The following is an 11315-nucleotide window of genomic DNA, read 5'->3' on the forward strand; positions in this document are numbered from 1 at the left end:
GGGCTTAGCGAATGGATTGTTGAGTGTGAAAATGTTGTGAATTGAGTCTTCTCGCTCTCCAGCTTCATCAAAACACCAAATGAGGGAACCAAACATCTGGAACAATGGTGCTCCATCCCTCCAGCAAGCATCTATACATGTATAGAATCGATGCCAGGGTGCGATGGAGAAACAGCTGACGCTTTATTTTGGGTTTTCCTTCACCCGTGTGTATCTACAGCAGCTGTAGTTCAGGTGGTGGAAGAATGTTGCTCATCCATCACCGTCCAATACCCTTTGAGGAAGAGTGAACTCTAGATCACTCTGAGCGAGTATGGAGAAAGTAAATCATTCTGGATGAAGGCGTCTGCTAAATGAAAGTATTGTATTGTCCATCTAGGAGGAAAATGTGAACTCACTGATTGGTGGTCATTTTCTCGAGCCTTGGAATCTTTTTTTTTTTGCTCTCCGAAATGTAAGAAAATAGTGAAAATGCCATCACAATTTCCTGAAGCTGGAGTTGGCACAATCAGAGGCTTTTTACTAACGTGTCAGCAGAAGAATTTGACATTTTGCTTTAAAAAAAAAAAGAAAAAAGGAGCCACTGATTTATTTTCTGTAAATTAACTGATGGAATAATCAACTTATAGCCTTGCATGTGCAGCGATGAAACAGTGCGTATGCCAGCTTTGCTTCTCACAGTTCAGTCAGTTTATCTTCCTATAGAAGTACGTGTCTCCCACTGTCATTACTGTGAGTGTTGCCTTGGCATGCTCGGCAGCCGCTCAATTCAAGCAGAGTAGACACACTTAAACACCCAGCACTGGCCACATCATCGTGTTCTGCATCCTCTTTAAATGACCTTGCTCTCCTCCGTCCCCCCTCTGCGTCAGCTTCAAACCTAAATGGCTCCAAATGACGCCCGCCTGCCTGCCAAGCACCGCCGAAGAGATGTTCTTTCCAACTGCATGGAAGCAGTCATTTTCGCTCTGAACAAAAGGTCCTTGATTCATCAAATCCCGCATCTCCTAGTGCCCACTCCCCAGAGTGATGCTGTAATTTTCACTCGCACGCCTCCTGTGCGAAGCTGGGAGCGTTTGTAGGGTTTTTTTTAACATCATGTGTGATTCTGTTGGGCTCTCAGGTGTGTACATAGCAGGTCCAGACTCGACAGGAAGACTCTCATATCGCCCACTATTTGTATATTGTACTGTATGCAGAGATAAACTTAAATATAAAAGTAGAAGGTGGACCAGCTTCCCCACAACAGGCAGGCAAAAAACATACACTACTGCTTTTAAAAGAATGGACAGTCGTCTCTGAAGTCACCAAAAATGTAATTTCAGCGACTGGGAGGACCTGAGAGAGATCTGGTTAGCTCATCGCTTTTAGGAGCAAATTACGGTGCAAGGCCACCCAGTGTTGGAAAAAAGTATTCTTAATCGAGTGAGCCGGGGGGCAGGAACTGACTCGAAATGAGCCTGTTGTTTACTTTTGGGATTCAGCAGCTTGTTTCGCAAAATTGATCTGTGATCGTTGCTTACACAGATTGCAGATCTCACATGTAGGGCTGAAACAGTTGGCAGATGAATCAATTAGTTAGTCAACGGAAAATAAATGGCCGACTATTTTGATAATTGGATAAACATTTGTTGTTTTTCAGGCAAATGCGCCAGACATTCAGTGATGTTCCAGCTTCTCAGTTTTTTTGTCTGTTGCTCGTGTAAAACAAGCAATTTGAAGACATTGGCTGCAGGAAATAGAAGTATTTTCTGACATTCAATAAAACTGCTTAGTCAAGAAAACTGTGTGTTAAATGAGGGAGTGATGTCATGTTGGAAGATAAACAAATGAAACAGGTCTAAGGGCAGCAGATATCTTCTGCTAAAGAGAGAAATCTTTAAAAATTAAATCACAAATGTATTGTGTGTTTGGTAAAGGCCAAAATAATTTCCGACAACATCTGGCCACTGTAGTTTTCAGCTGACATTACGCAAATGGAGCTGAATAGTATATTTGTTGACTGTTTTTTATTTTTTTGCAGCAGATTTGTTGCTCTTGTGAGAATTTCCAGCCAGAGGGAGCAGCTTAGTACGAGCTACGCTTCATTGTAACGAAGAAACCCAGTGCAATCATGCAGCTCATTGTTTTTTGCTAATTTTTGGATAACAATGGAGCGCTGTGACACAAAGGAAAAGCACGCTCAGGCTTTGACTGCACAATATTTGTTCGTGGGAATAATTAATGCTGGTTGACAATAAGGGGAAAAAAACCAAACAGAATATTAACAGATTTATCCTCAGAGTTGTTATCTCTCTGTAACAGGTTGAGGTCAAAGGTTTGAATCAAAACATGGATTATTGTGTGTGTCATTTCTCTGACATCTCCTGTACCTGCAGTGCCTATTGTGTGTTAATGTGTTACAATAGGACCAGGTCTGTACTGTCAGCTCCCCACACACCGCTGCTATCCTGCACCGTGGCAAAAGGTCACATTCATGCATTACTTCCATCCCAAACATTGGTGATAAAGTTGAGTGACCAGCTTATCTTCTTTCTCTCCCTCCCCTTCCCCCCTTTCCCTAACTTTCTCTCCTACCTCAGAGCTTTCTCTTCTGTACTTTGGCATTTGGCTGCCGCCGTCTGTCTCAGTAAAAACCATCAGCTGTGAAATTGAGAATAATCATGTGGAACGAGATTGGGATGGGAGCAGCTTGAGCTCCAGCCCTTAACTGTCAATGGAGTCATGGCTCCTGCTGATAAAGTCCACCAAAGATTGAACAATCATCCACAAAACAATTTTTTTGTTGACGTGTGGGCAATATTACTTTTTTCCCCCCATCGGCACGGCCCAAGATTTTTCTACAGCAGCCGTCTCTTTCGGGCCCTCGGTGTCAGGGTGGTACGACGGCCGGTAATTATGTAGAGCTGTGATTTCAACATGTTTTAAACAGAGATTGATGAGATATCCCTTTGGTACTTGTAAATACTATACAGCTGCCATGGGGTGTGGCATTCCTAATGTGTTTTATGACTAATAGCTGTGACAGCCAACTGGCACGCTAATCTCTCTGTCTTTATTTGCCTCTGGACAGTTGGCAGGTTTAAATGCAATTAAAGCCAAAATACTACAATGAAAATCAAACAGTCCCAACACTGACTTTGTACTGGACACTGTCACTACAGGAAAAGAAACGTCCCTGTTGAGAGCTACCACAACAAAAGGATTGTTAGTGGTGCAATGTATAGTCAAGTCGCTGTTGTTTATGTTGCACATTAAAGGAACAGACCCTGATATTTGGAGAATAGGGTGAAGTGTAAGAATTCCATTGTCTGGATTGCATTTAATCTCAGAGTAACATAATGATGTCCTAACTATTAATACAATATTTTCCAACATTGTGTTAATATTCTAAATCACATAGAAGTGCTTATTAGGCTAATTATGGCAGGAAATTTTTTTTAAAAAGCACACATGTTGCTCTAGTCCCTTTAGGAATGATATAAAAATACAGTATACAACAGGAGCGAGGACACCCGAGTGCAATGTCTTGATAATCTCAAATGCTTCAAAAACATCACCTCTCAATAGCTGCATTATTTTAAGTTGACAAGGTATGAACGATCAAAGACAAACATTTTACAGAGACTATATTGAAAATACAAGCCCCAAAGAAGAAACTCACGGAAGCCAAATCGAGTACACCTGTGATCTCCAATTAGCCTAACTGTGGTTAGAAAATTACCTGATCAATATTAGCAGTCCAGTTTTTGGTCAGGTGTGACCAAGATGAATTTGTTCGACTCAGATGAGGTCCAGAATGTTGAAGTGTGAACTTTTCCAGGACCACCATAGTGAATGCATAGTCCTGACAGTGAAGGTGGGAATGTGATGATGTGGAGCTGCATGAAGGTGTTGGGAAGATAACATTTATAGATGAAGAACTGTTCATATACCAAAATGCTGACTGACAAGATGACTCCCTGTTTGCAGAAGCATGACAGAGGAGGAATATTCCAACATGACACTACCGAAGTCACATAAGAGTTTCCAAGAAAGGGAAAAAAATGATCTTGCAAAGTATGTTGGCTGACTTAAATCCTAAAGAACACCTTTGCATTATTTCAGAAAGAACGGTACAGCAGCACAACCCCTCCAGTAAAGTTCAGGTGAAATAGTAGTCTCTGAAGATTGGCAGAACATCTCTCCAGAATGTTTTGCTTTGGTATCCTTCCTGCTGAGGACAGTTGTTGTCAAAAATAATAAGTATTGAAACAACAACAGATTTGAATCTCAGTAATGAGCTGGCATTTGTTGCAATGAGTCCATACAGTGGGGCCTAAATTTTAATGTAGTAAATCTAAACTGTTACACACACATAATATTAAATACTCTGCTCTTTCACTGTGAAGTAATGCGGTTATTGAGAGGTGATTTAATCTTGAGTCATTTGACATTTCAGTGATCTTGCACAGCAGCGTGCTCCCTTTCAACGTTTCAGTGTTTGTGACTGTAGCGTGCTTAAAGGTCACAAGTCACGCTAAATGGAATTTTAGCTTTAATACAGTTCAATGGGCATAAATCCAGTGGTGCCTTTAAAGATGCTCATTCAGACCGGCCACTTCAGAGATGTAGTGATCTCAACGATCCAGTGTGATAGTTTAGGTTTTTCATTTTTAAGGTGGTATTGTACTGTATCTTGTGCGTTTTACAGAATGATAACGCATCACACATCACATTTTACTGTTTATATAAATTAATCTTTTGATAATTTCCGTATTGAAAGAATTACTTGAGTTGGACATTTTTGATAGCCGTCAAATTGTTTTGTTTCTGATCAACAGTATTCGAAGATCTTTAATTTCAGGTGATTTACATCTTAGAAAACAAATGGAAGATAGAACTATAAAATATTAATCAATCACTGTGAAGGATTTTCAAGCCAATTGATTAATCGATTTAGAGGCTATTTGTTTTGCTTTTTTTGTTTATTTCATTATAAATATACAAAAGAGAGCGGCAAAAAATATGGCAGAGAGAAAATGGTGCATATGATTATGATTTATAAGTATACGGTTTCTTTTTTTATCAGACAATGAGTATTTTTAAGGAGCAGCTGTTTTTACCATCACATGTTTCGACTGTCACTTCGGTCTTCCTCACCGACGTCTGTAGTGACGTGTCTTTTATCAGCTGGTGGTTTCCTGGAATCTGTCCTGTCTGATAAAAAAAAAAGAAACCGTATACTTATAAATCAGAGTAGACAAAATGAACCTAATCACGCTATGATTACGACTGTCGAAGCTCGAATGCTGCGGTGTCACATCCACCAGCGTGGCAGCCATTTTCTACCCTGGATTTTACTGCAGCAGCACCTGCTCGTCTGGTTAGCACGCATTTTCTTTGCAGACGTCTGATACGGCATGAAAGAAGGACTACAAATGCTTACACGTAGCACTTCTGTACTCGCTCTGTGACTAATCTAGGGGGGGGGAAAAAACAACAGCAACAAAAAAAACAATCCTCTGTCTGTCATCAGCGATAGTTTGAAATGGACTGTCGGTGAAATTACAAACCACGGTCATCATCAAAAGGAAGCCTTCGCCAGCAATTTGCAGGTGCAGCGTACACCTTATCACAATAGACTCACAACAGATTGCTCTTCCCAACCTCCCCCCTCCGAGCCCGCCTCACCTCAGACACTCTGAAATGGATTTCTGCTTAAGTCTCCCATCAAAGATGTAATGGCTCTCGGGCTGTGTCATTACAAGTCAGATGACAGTCTCCTTCACACAGTAGCAGCTTAAACCTGCCTCTGGACTGATAACTGTGATCTTTATTTGACTGCTCAGAGGTGAAGACGGGGCAGAAACACCCCCATGACTCTCCACTAACCTCCCCCCAAAACAAATCTGTCGGGGTGGGAGAAGAACCCAGTCCTTCAAGGTTCTTTGAAAATGTCAAAACGCCCACAAAAGATTAACAATAGACTTGACGGCACAAGCCAGTCAATACCTTTGTTGTAATAAATTTTTAATAAAGCTGTAATAAACTGAAAAGACACAATTCTTCGGCTGTGGTGAAGGGAAATACTGGGTTTACAGTAAGTAGTGTTCGTATATCACCCCACTGACAGGATGAATCATCTTTCCTGAGGCTGCTTCCCTATTGGGAAAAAAAACATGAAAGCATTTTTTGTAAGCTATTGAACTCAGAATCTGATCAGAATCTACCTTGAGATAAAACAACATAAATGCCGGCTGTTAGCAAAGATACACTGAAACACAAGGATCCTTACAAGGTGTACAGACGTGGGCTTCCCTCTCTCTTACATGCTACAAACCATATTAAAAAAAGGGGGTATCCTGTCTTCATCCCTTGTAATATCAACACACAAGGTGCTGAAATGTACATGGAGCACACAGAGTGCCTCGACCTCTCAGTTTCTCCTCCTTGTTTTACATGAAGTTGTCTCTCATGCTGCTGCCACACTACTCCTGACATGTGGTGAAATTGCCTCCATGTGCATTAAGCGGCGCGTGTCACATTTTACCTACATTTATAAACACAAACACACACGCTTTGCGATGTCTGCCAAATGCAATGCAGCAGCTCAGATGGATAGTTGCTCCTTTTGTCCCCGTCGTATGGACGGAGGGATGCACAGACACCTCGAGGGCTACGTGGGAAGTTGAATTTTCGCACAGCCCATTACCTCTCCATTCCCCTGTGGCTGGATTGCAGGTACAGATTCAACACAGCAGGAAGCAGTGTGAAAACGCTTCTCTTTGTGTGTGTGTGTGTGTGTGTGACGTGTATACGCCCACATATGTGTGTGGAATATTCTTCATAATGGACATGAACTGCGCTCCTCAGAAACTGTGTGTTGTGTATATAGGGTATGATGGGCTGCAGTGAGATGGACATGTGAACAAAAATGCAGATTTAACGCTACACAATAATAGGTAGGTGGTTTTAATGTTGTGGCTTGTTGTGTACATGCATACAGTATGTTGGAGATGGATTGGAAAGAGAAAATGATGGATGGACTAGTTGTTTTTTTTAACTTCACAGCAATGTATTTTTCAAATAGTTTGCCATTTACCACAAACACACTGCCTGACGTCGCACCTTCGGCTGTGCAACTCTGCTGCAGACACTGCTTGTAACTTGGGTGAACTGTGTGATGCATCATCACTAAATTATCCCAAGCATCTTTTCCAACATTATTTTCTGTAAAAGAATATCTAAATTTAAAAAAATTGGACACTATGTAGAGGCTAATATCAGCCCATATACAGCAGACAGACTGGTACATTAGCCAGCCTCTGTTTGCTATTATGGTCTCCAAGTCTTAAGAAACGGCCAAATCTTTTTTGGGGGGGATAGTCTCTGGGGATGTTATGATTCATTCTGATTACAACGCAAAAAGTGTCAGGATTCAATTCGGGATTAATTCTTGATTTAATAGTAAGAGACATCCTGTTTTCAGGCTCTCACTTTGATGAATTCAAGCAGCAGAGCTAAGCTGTTAGCACCAGTTTAACTCACCGCTACCTGCACTTACCTCCTGCTACAGTGGCAGGGCAAGTTATTGTCTTTGCCAGATTGTAGTTGTGTCAAGTTTTGTACAGTGATGACGCGTGGGTGTGTTGGTTGGTCAGCTATTCGGTCAGATTCCTAGTTTTCTTGTGCTGGTTGATAGAAAATATTTATAAATTGAGGAAAATGCAACCCCAATACTTGCACCTATGGAAGATAAACTGCAAGATAACCTTGGTGTTTGCATGCTGGACTCCCTCCTGGTTCTACACTTTGTCCTTGCGAATGGGTTCTGACCTTTTTTGTTCTGTCAAGATAACACATTCGTATCGCAAAAGCCCAGTTACCAATGCAGAGAGGGTTTGACCCCCTACAGAAATAGTAAGGGGGCACCTTAATGTTGTTTTGCAGCAGAGGAATTTTTCTTCGCTGGCATATTTCTCACCTACAGCATATTTTATGTGCCGTCATATCCAGAGAGAACAGTATGTATGCATGTCTTGTACTGTATTGTGTGTGTGTGTGTGTGTGTGTGTGTGTGTGTCCCTGCAGCATAAAATGGGATAATTACTAGAGGACGAACAAACACAATCGGACAAAACAGGTCTGTTCTTTAGCTGTTTAGTTTCAGAAATAACTCTTTATGCTAAGGGTTTGCTACAGTTGGTACGTCTATTCTTTCTGCTAAAATGCAGAACAGAAAAAGCTCATCTATTTATAAATAGCCTGACTAACTGCAGGCTTTGGAAAAGGGTGTTAGCGAGGAAACAGTTCCCAGCAGAGAGCCTTACAGTCAAACCGCATTCATGTGCCGGTGACAAAAAATTGCAGATTTTCAGGAAACACCTCGTCCATTTAGGGCCATTTCAGTCCTCCTTGTTTTTCATTAGATCAAAAAGCTTGATTGGTCATGCAGTCTCCTATTCTGAAATAATTTGGCTCTTTGTTCCCTCATTTAATGGTGTGTTATAGTCTCTCTAATGGCTATAACTACTGAGCACAAAAGACCACTCAAGCAGGCCAAATTAAATGGTCGTTAATTGAAGGAGCCATTATAGCATGGCTGCGCTGCTTCTGCTGTCTGTTTCAATCATGGCTGAATCACAGGGAGTTGAGGGCGAAGCTGTTGGGCTGTTGTGTTCACTAAGCTGTGATCACTGGGCTCATCTGGCTCAAATCTCAAGAACAACATTCTCATGTTCAATATGTTCAACGTACTCTTTATGTCGGCCTCACTGAGGAACAAAGCGTGGTAATGAATTTTTGCTACTTCACCATTTTCTACTTTATGTCTTTGAGAAGTAAAGTCTGGAACTGCTCTATTCCCCACAGAGCTTTTAAGTCAGACGATAGATGAATATTCTGTGTTTCCGGGCAGCTGCTGAGAGCTCCAACTTGTCTCATGATGCAAAAATACCAGAAAACAGTGCTCATCTCTATTTCAGGTGTTATGTTTGTATAAAATGTAGTTGCACAAAAGAAGTTTTTAGGTATTTTCTGTCATTGATTCAGCCAAAGTTGAGCCGTTTGTTTTAGGTCATTTATAAAAGCAGCATAAAGTTATATACACTTACGTCACCAGAGTGATCTGATCATATAAATAAAACATTAGCTCAAGGCCAGATTAGAGGACCAAATCGATTTAGAAGTGTATCAATGATGTTGAGGCGTAAGTTTGGTTGAGCTTAACTTCAATTGTGTAATTTGTTGTTGAGGTGTAGTGGTGCTGTAAATAGCACAGTAGTCCGGCTGTAGACTCAATAGACTTCTAAGGTGGATAATCATGACAACTGAACATTAAAATGCATCTCTTTTGTACACATTACTCGAAATTCAACAAACTAATATCACTTGTGTTTACTGTGCCTAACTGTAGTTCCTCTGTAGTGTGAAACTTGCTCGAGAATTTTGGTTTTATGCTCAGCTGCTGCAGCCTAATCCCAGTTTATTAAACTTCAAGTAACTGCGATGTAAAACTGAGGCTTCAGCTGTAGACTACTGAAGTCTACTGGTTGTAGACTTGTAGGGCTGCTACAGGAAACAACAACAACAAACATTTGAATTATGCATCGAGGCAGATCCGCTTGGTTCTGTAGGTGGACGGCTGTAAAAAATCTACATAGCATGCGTTGACAACATTTATTGTCTAACAAGGATGTTTTTGCCTCTTTGCCCTGAGGAAATGAAATACGTTTAATTTTCCAACCATGTTCCACCAAAACAAGCCCCCCACCCCCCCACCAAAACCTTTTTTTGCAGGTTTATTGTCACAGCATGGTGTGTACGTGCTGCCAAAGACAATTAGTATTGTTTTAAAGTGATAGAAACAAGCCAGAGTTGCTCTTTTTTCCTCACTATAGCCAAATGATAATGGGTGTAGCGAGACCGTTCTGAGCTGTGGAGAAATGTGTGAAGGTAGATTGATAAGACAGGATTCAGTTGATCTTTTCCAGTTGCACAACTCTACAAAAACCATTTCACCTGGAAACATGCTCACAGTGATGAAGGTAAATGCATGTCTCCTATTTAGTACAACACACAAATATAAGTTATTGTTAAATAAGTGTGTAGTCGTCTGTAGTACAAAGTAAATCAAAGAATGTGACTGTGAGGAAAACAACAACATGACCTGATCACATAGGATACATCTGTGTTGATGGTGATATATCCAACAATATGATCAAAACCTCCACCATGTTTGGCAAAACTGCCCTTAACTTCTTGAATCTTACTTATAAAACCCACCTTTCTCTGATAATCCTCGTCGGAACAATTACCAACTTTGTTAGCAATGAAACACTGAAAATGACATTCAGTGTTGTGTTAGTAACGTTTTAATGTGACAGACTGTAAAAGCTTGTTTGCTTCAAATATCATCTGTTTGAAACTGATAAAAACGAACTGAACTGGTTTATTTGTTAGAATAAACAAGTCTTGATGTGTCTCCTCGCCCTCCTGCCTTAAGGAGCCAGCGAGATAATTCAGACAATTAAACCCATTTTACCTAGGGAGTGCAGCTAATTAAAAGTCAATCCAATTTAGCCTGTCAGGTTTCCAATGCGAGTCAGCACAGATAAGAACTTGGAGGATGGATGATTAGGGAAGTGGGAGCAGAGAAGGAGCAGCGATCTTATCTGTAGTCATCTGTCAGCGTTGGATGACGGGCCGTTGAAATTAAACACCATTGAATTTCTCCACGACGTGTTTAGATACCTGTGCAATCCTCGCTAATGTGAAAAGTTATTTAATCTAAAGTTTGGCTGGATAATTACTACCGCAGGTAGCCAGAAATCAATATAATAAACATTATTTATATCTGTGTAGTATTACTTACACATTGGAAGGTTTATTGTAGGAGTTACTGCTGCTGATCACATTATTTTAAGTTTATTTTTTGGAAGCTGTGACATAGATTTTGCAGTATAGTTTTAATTTAAAATAAAGGATTTCTGTAGAGCTGTTGCTGACACGACAATAGTTCTTGTTATTGAGCCATTGGTGCTGATTTTGATACTATGAAGGGACCGTATTGTCATATAGGTTTTTTTTTGTTTTGCTGAAATATTTTTGTAAATATACATTATTATTGTAAATAGATGATATCAGGGTTAGAACATAGACTTTGTCAACCCTGGTGTTTACCCAATCCACCAATTTTTATCAGTGTTTATTTTGTGTTACCTCTTATATTTAATGTTTTCAGTGTTCTGTGATAGTTCCTTACAGGTTTTGGTTCGTCACAGGTTGGTCATTTTGCATCATGTGCCTCTTAAACAAGCACACAACTTTTGAAC

Source organism: Stegastes partitus, unplaced genomic scaffold, assembly GCF_000690725.1.
Source record: "Stegastes partitus isolate 25-593 unplaced genomic scaffold, Stegastes_partitus-1.0.2 Scaffold1322, whole genome shotgun sequence".
Classification (NCBI taxonomy): domain Eukaryota; kingdom Metazoa; phylum Chordata; class Actinopteri; family Pomacentridae; genus Stegastes; species Stegastes partitus.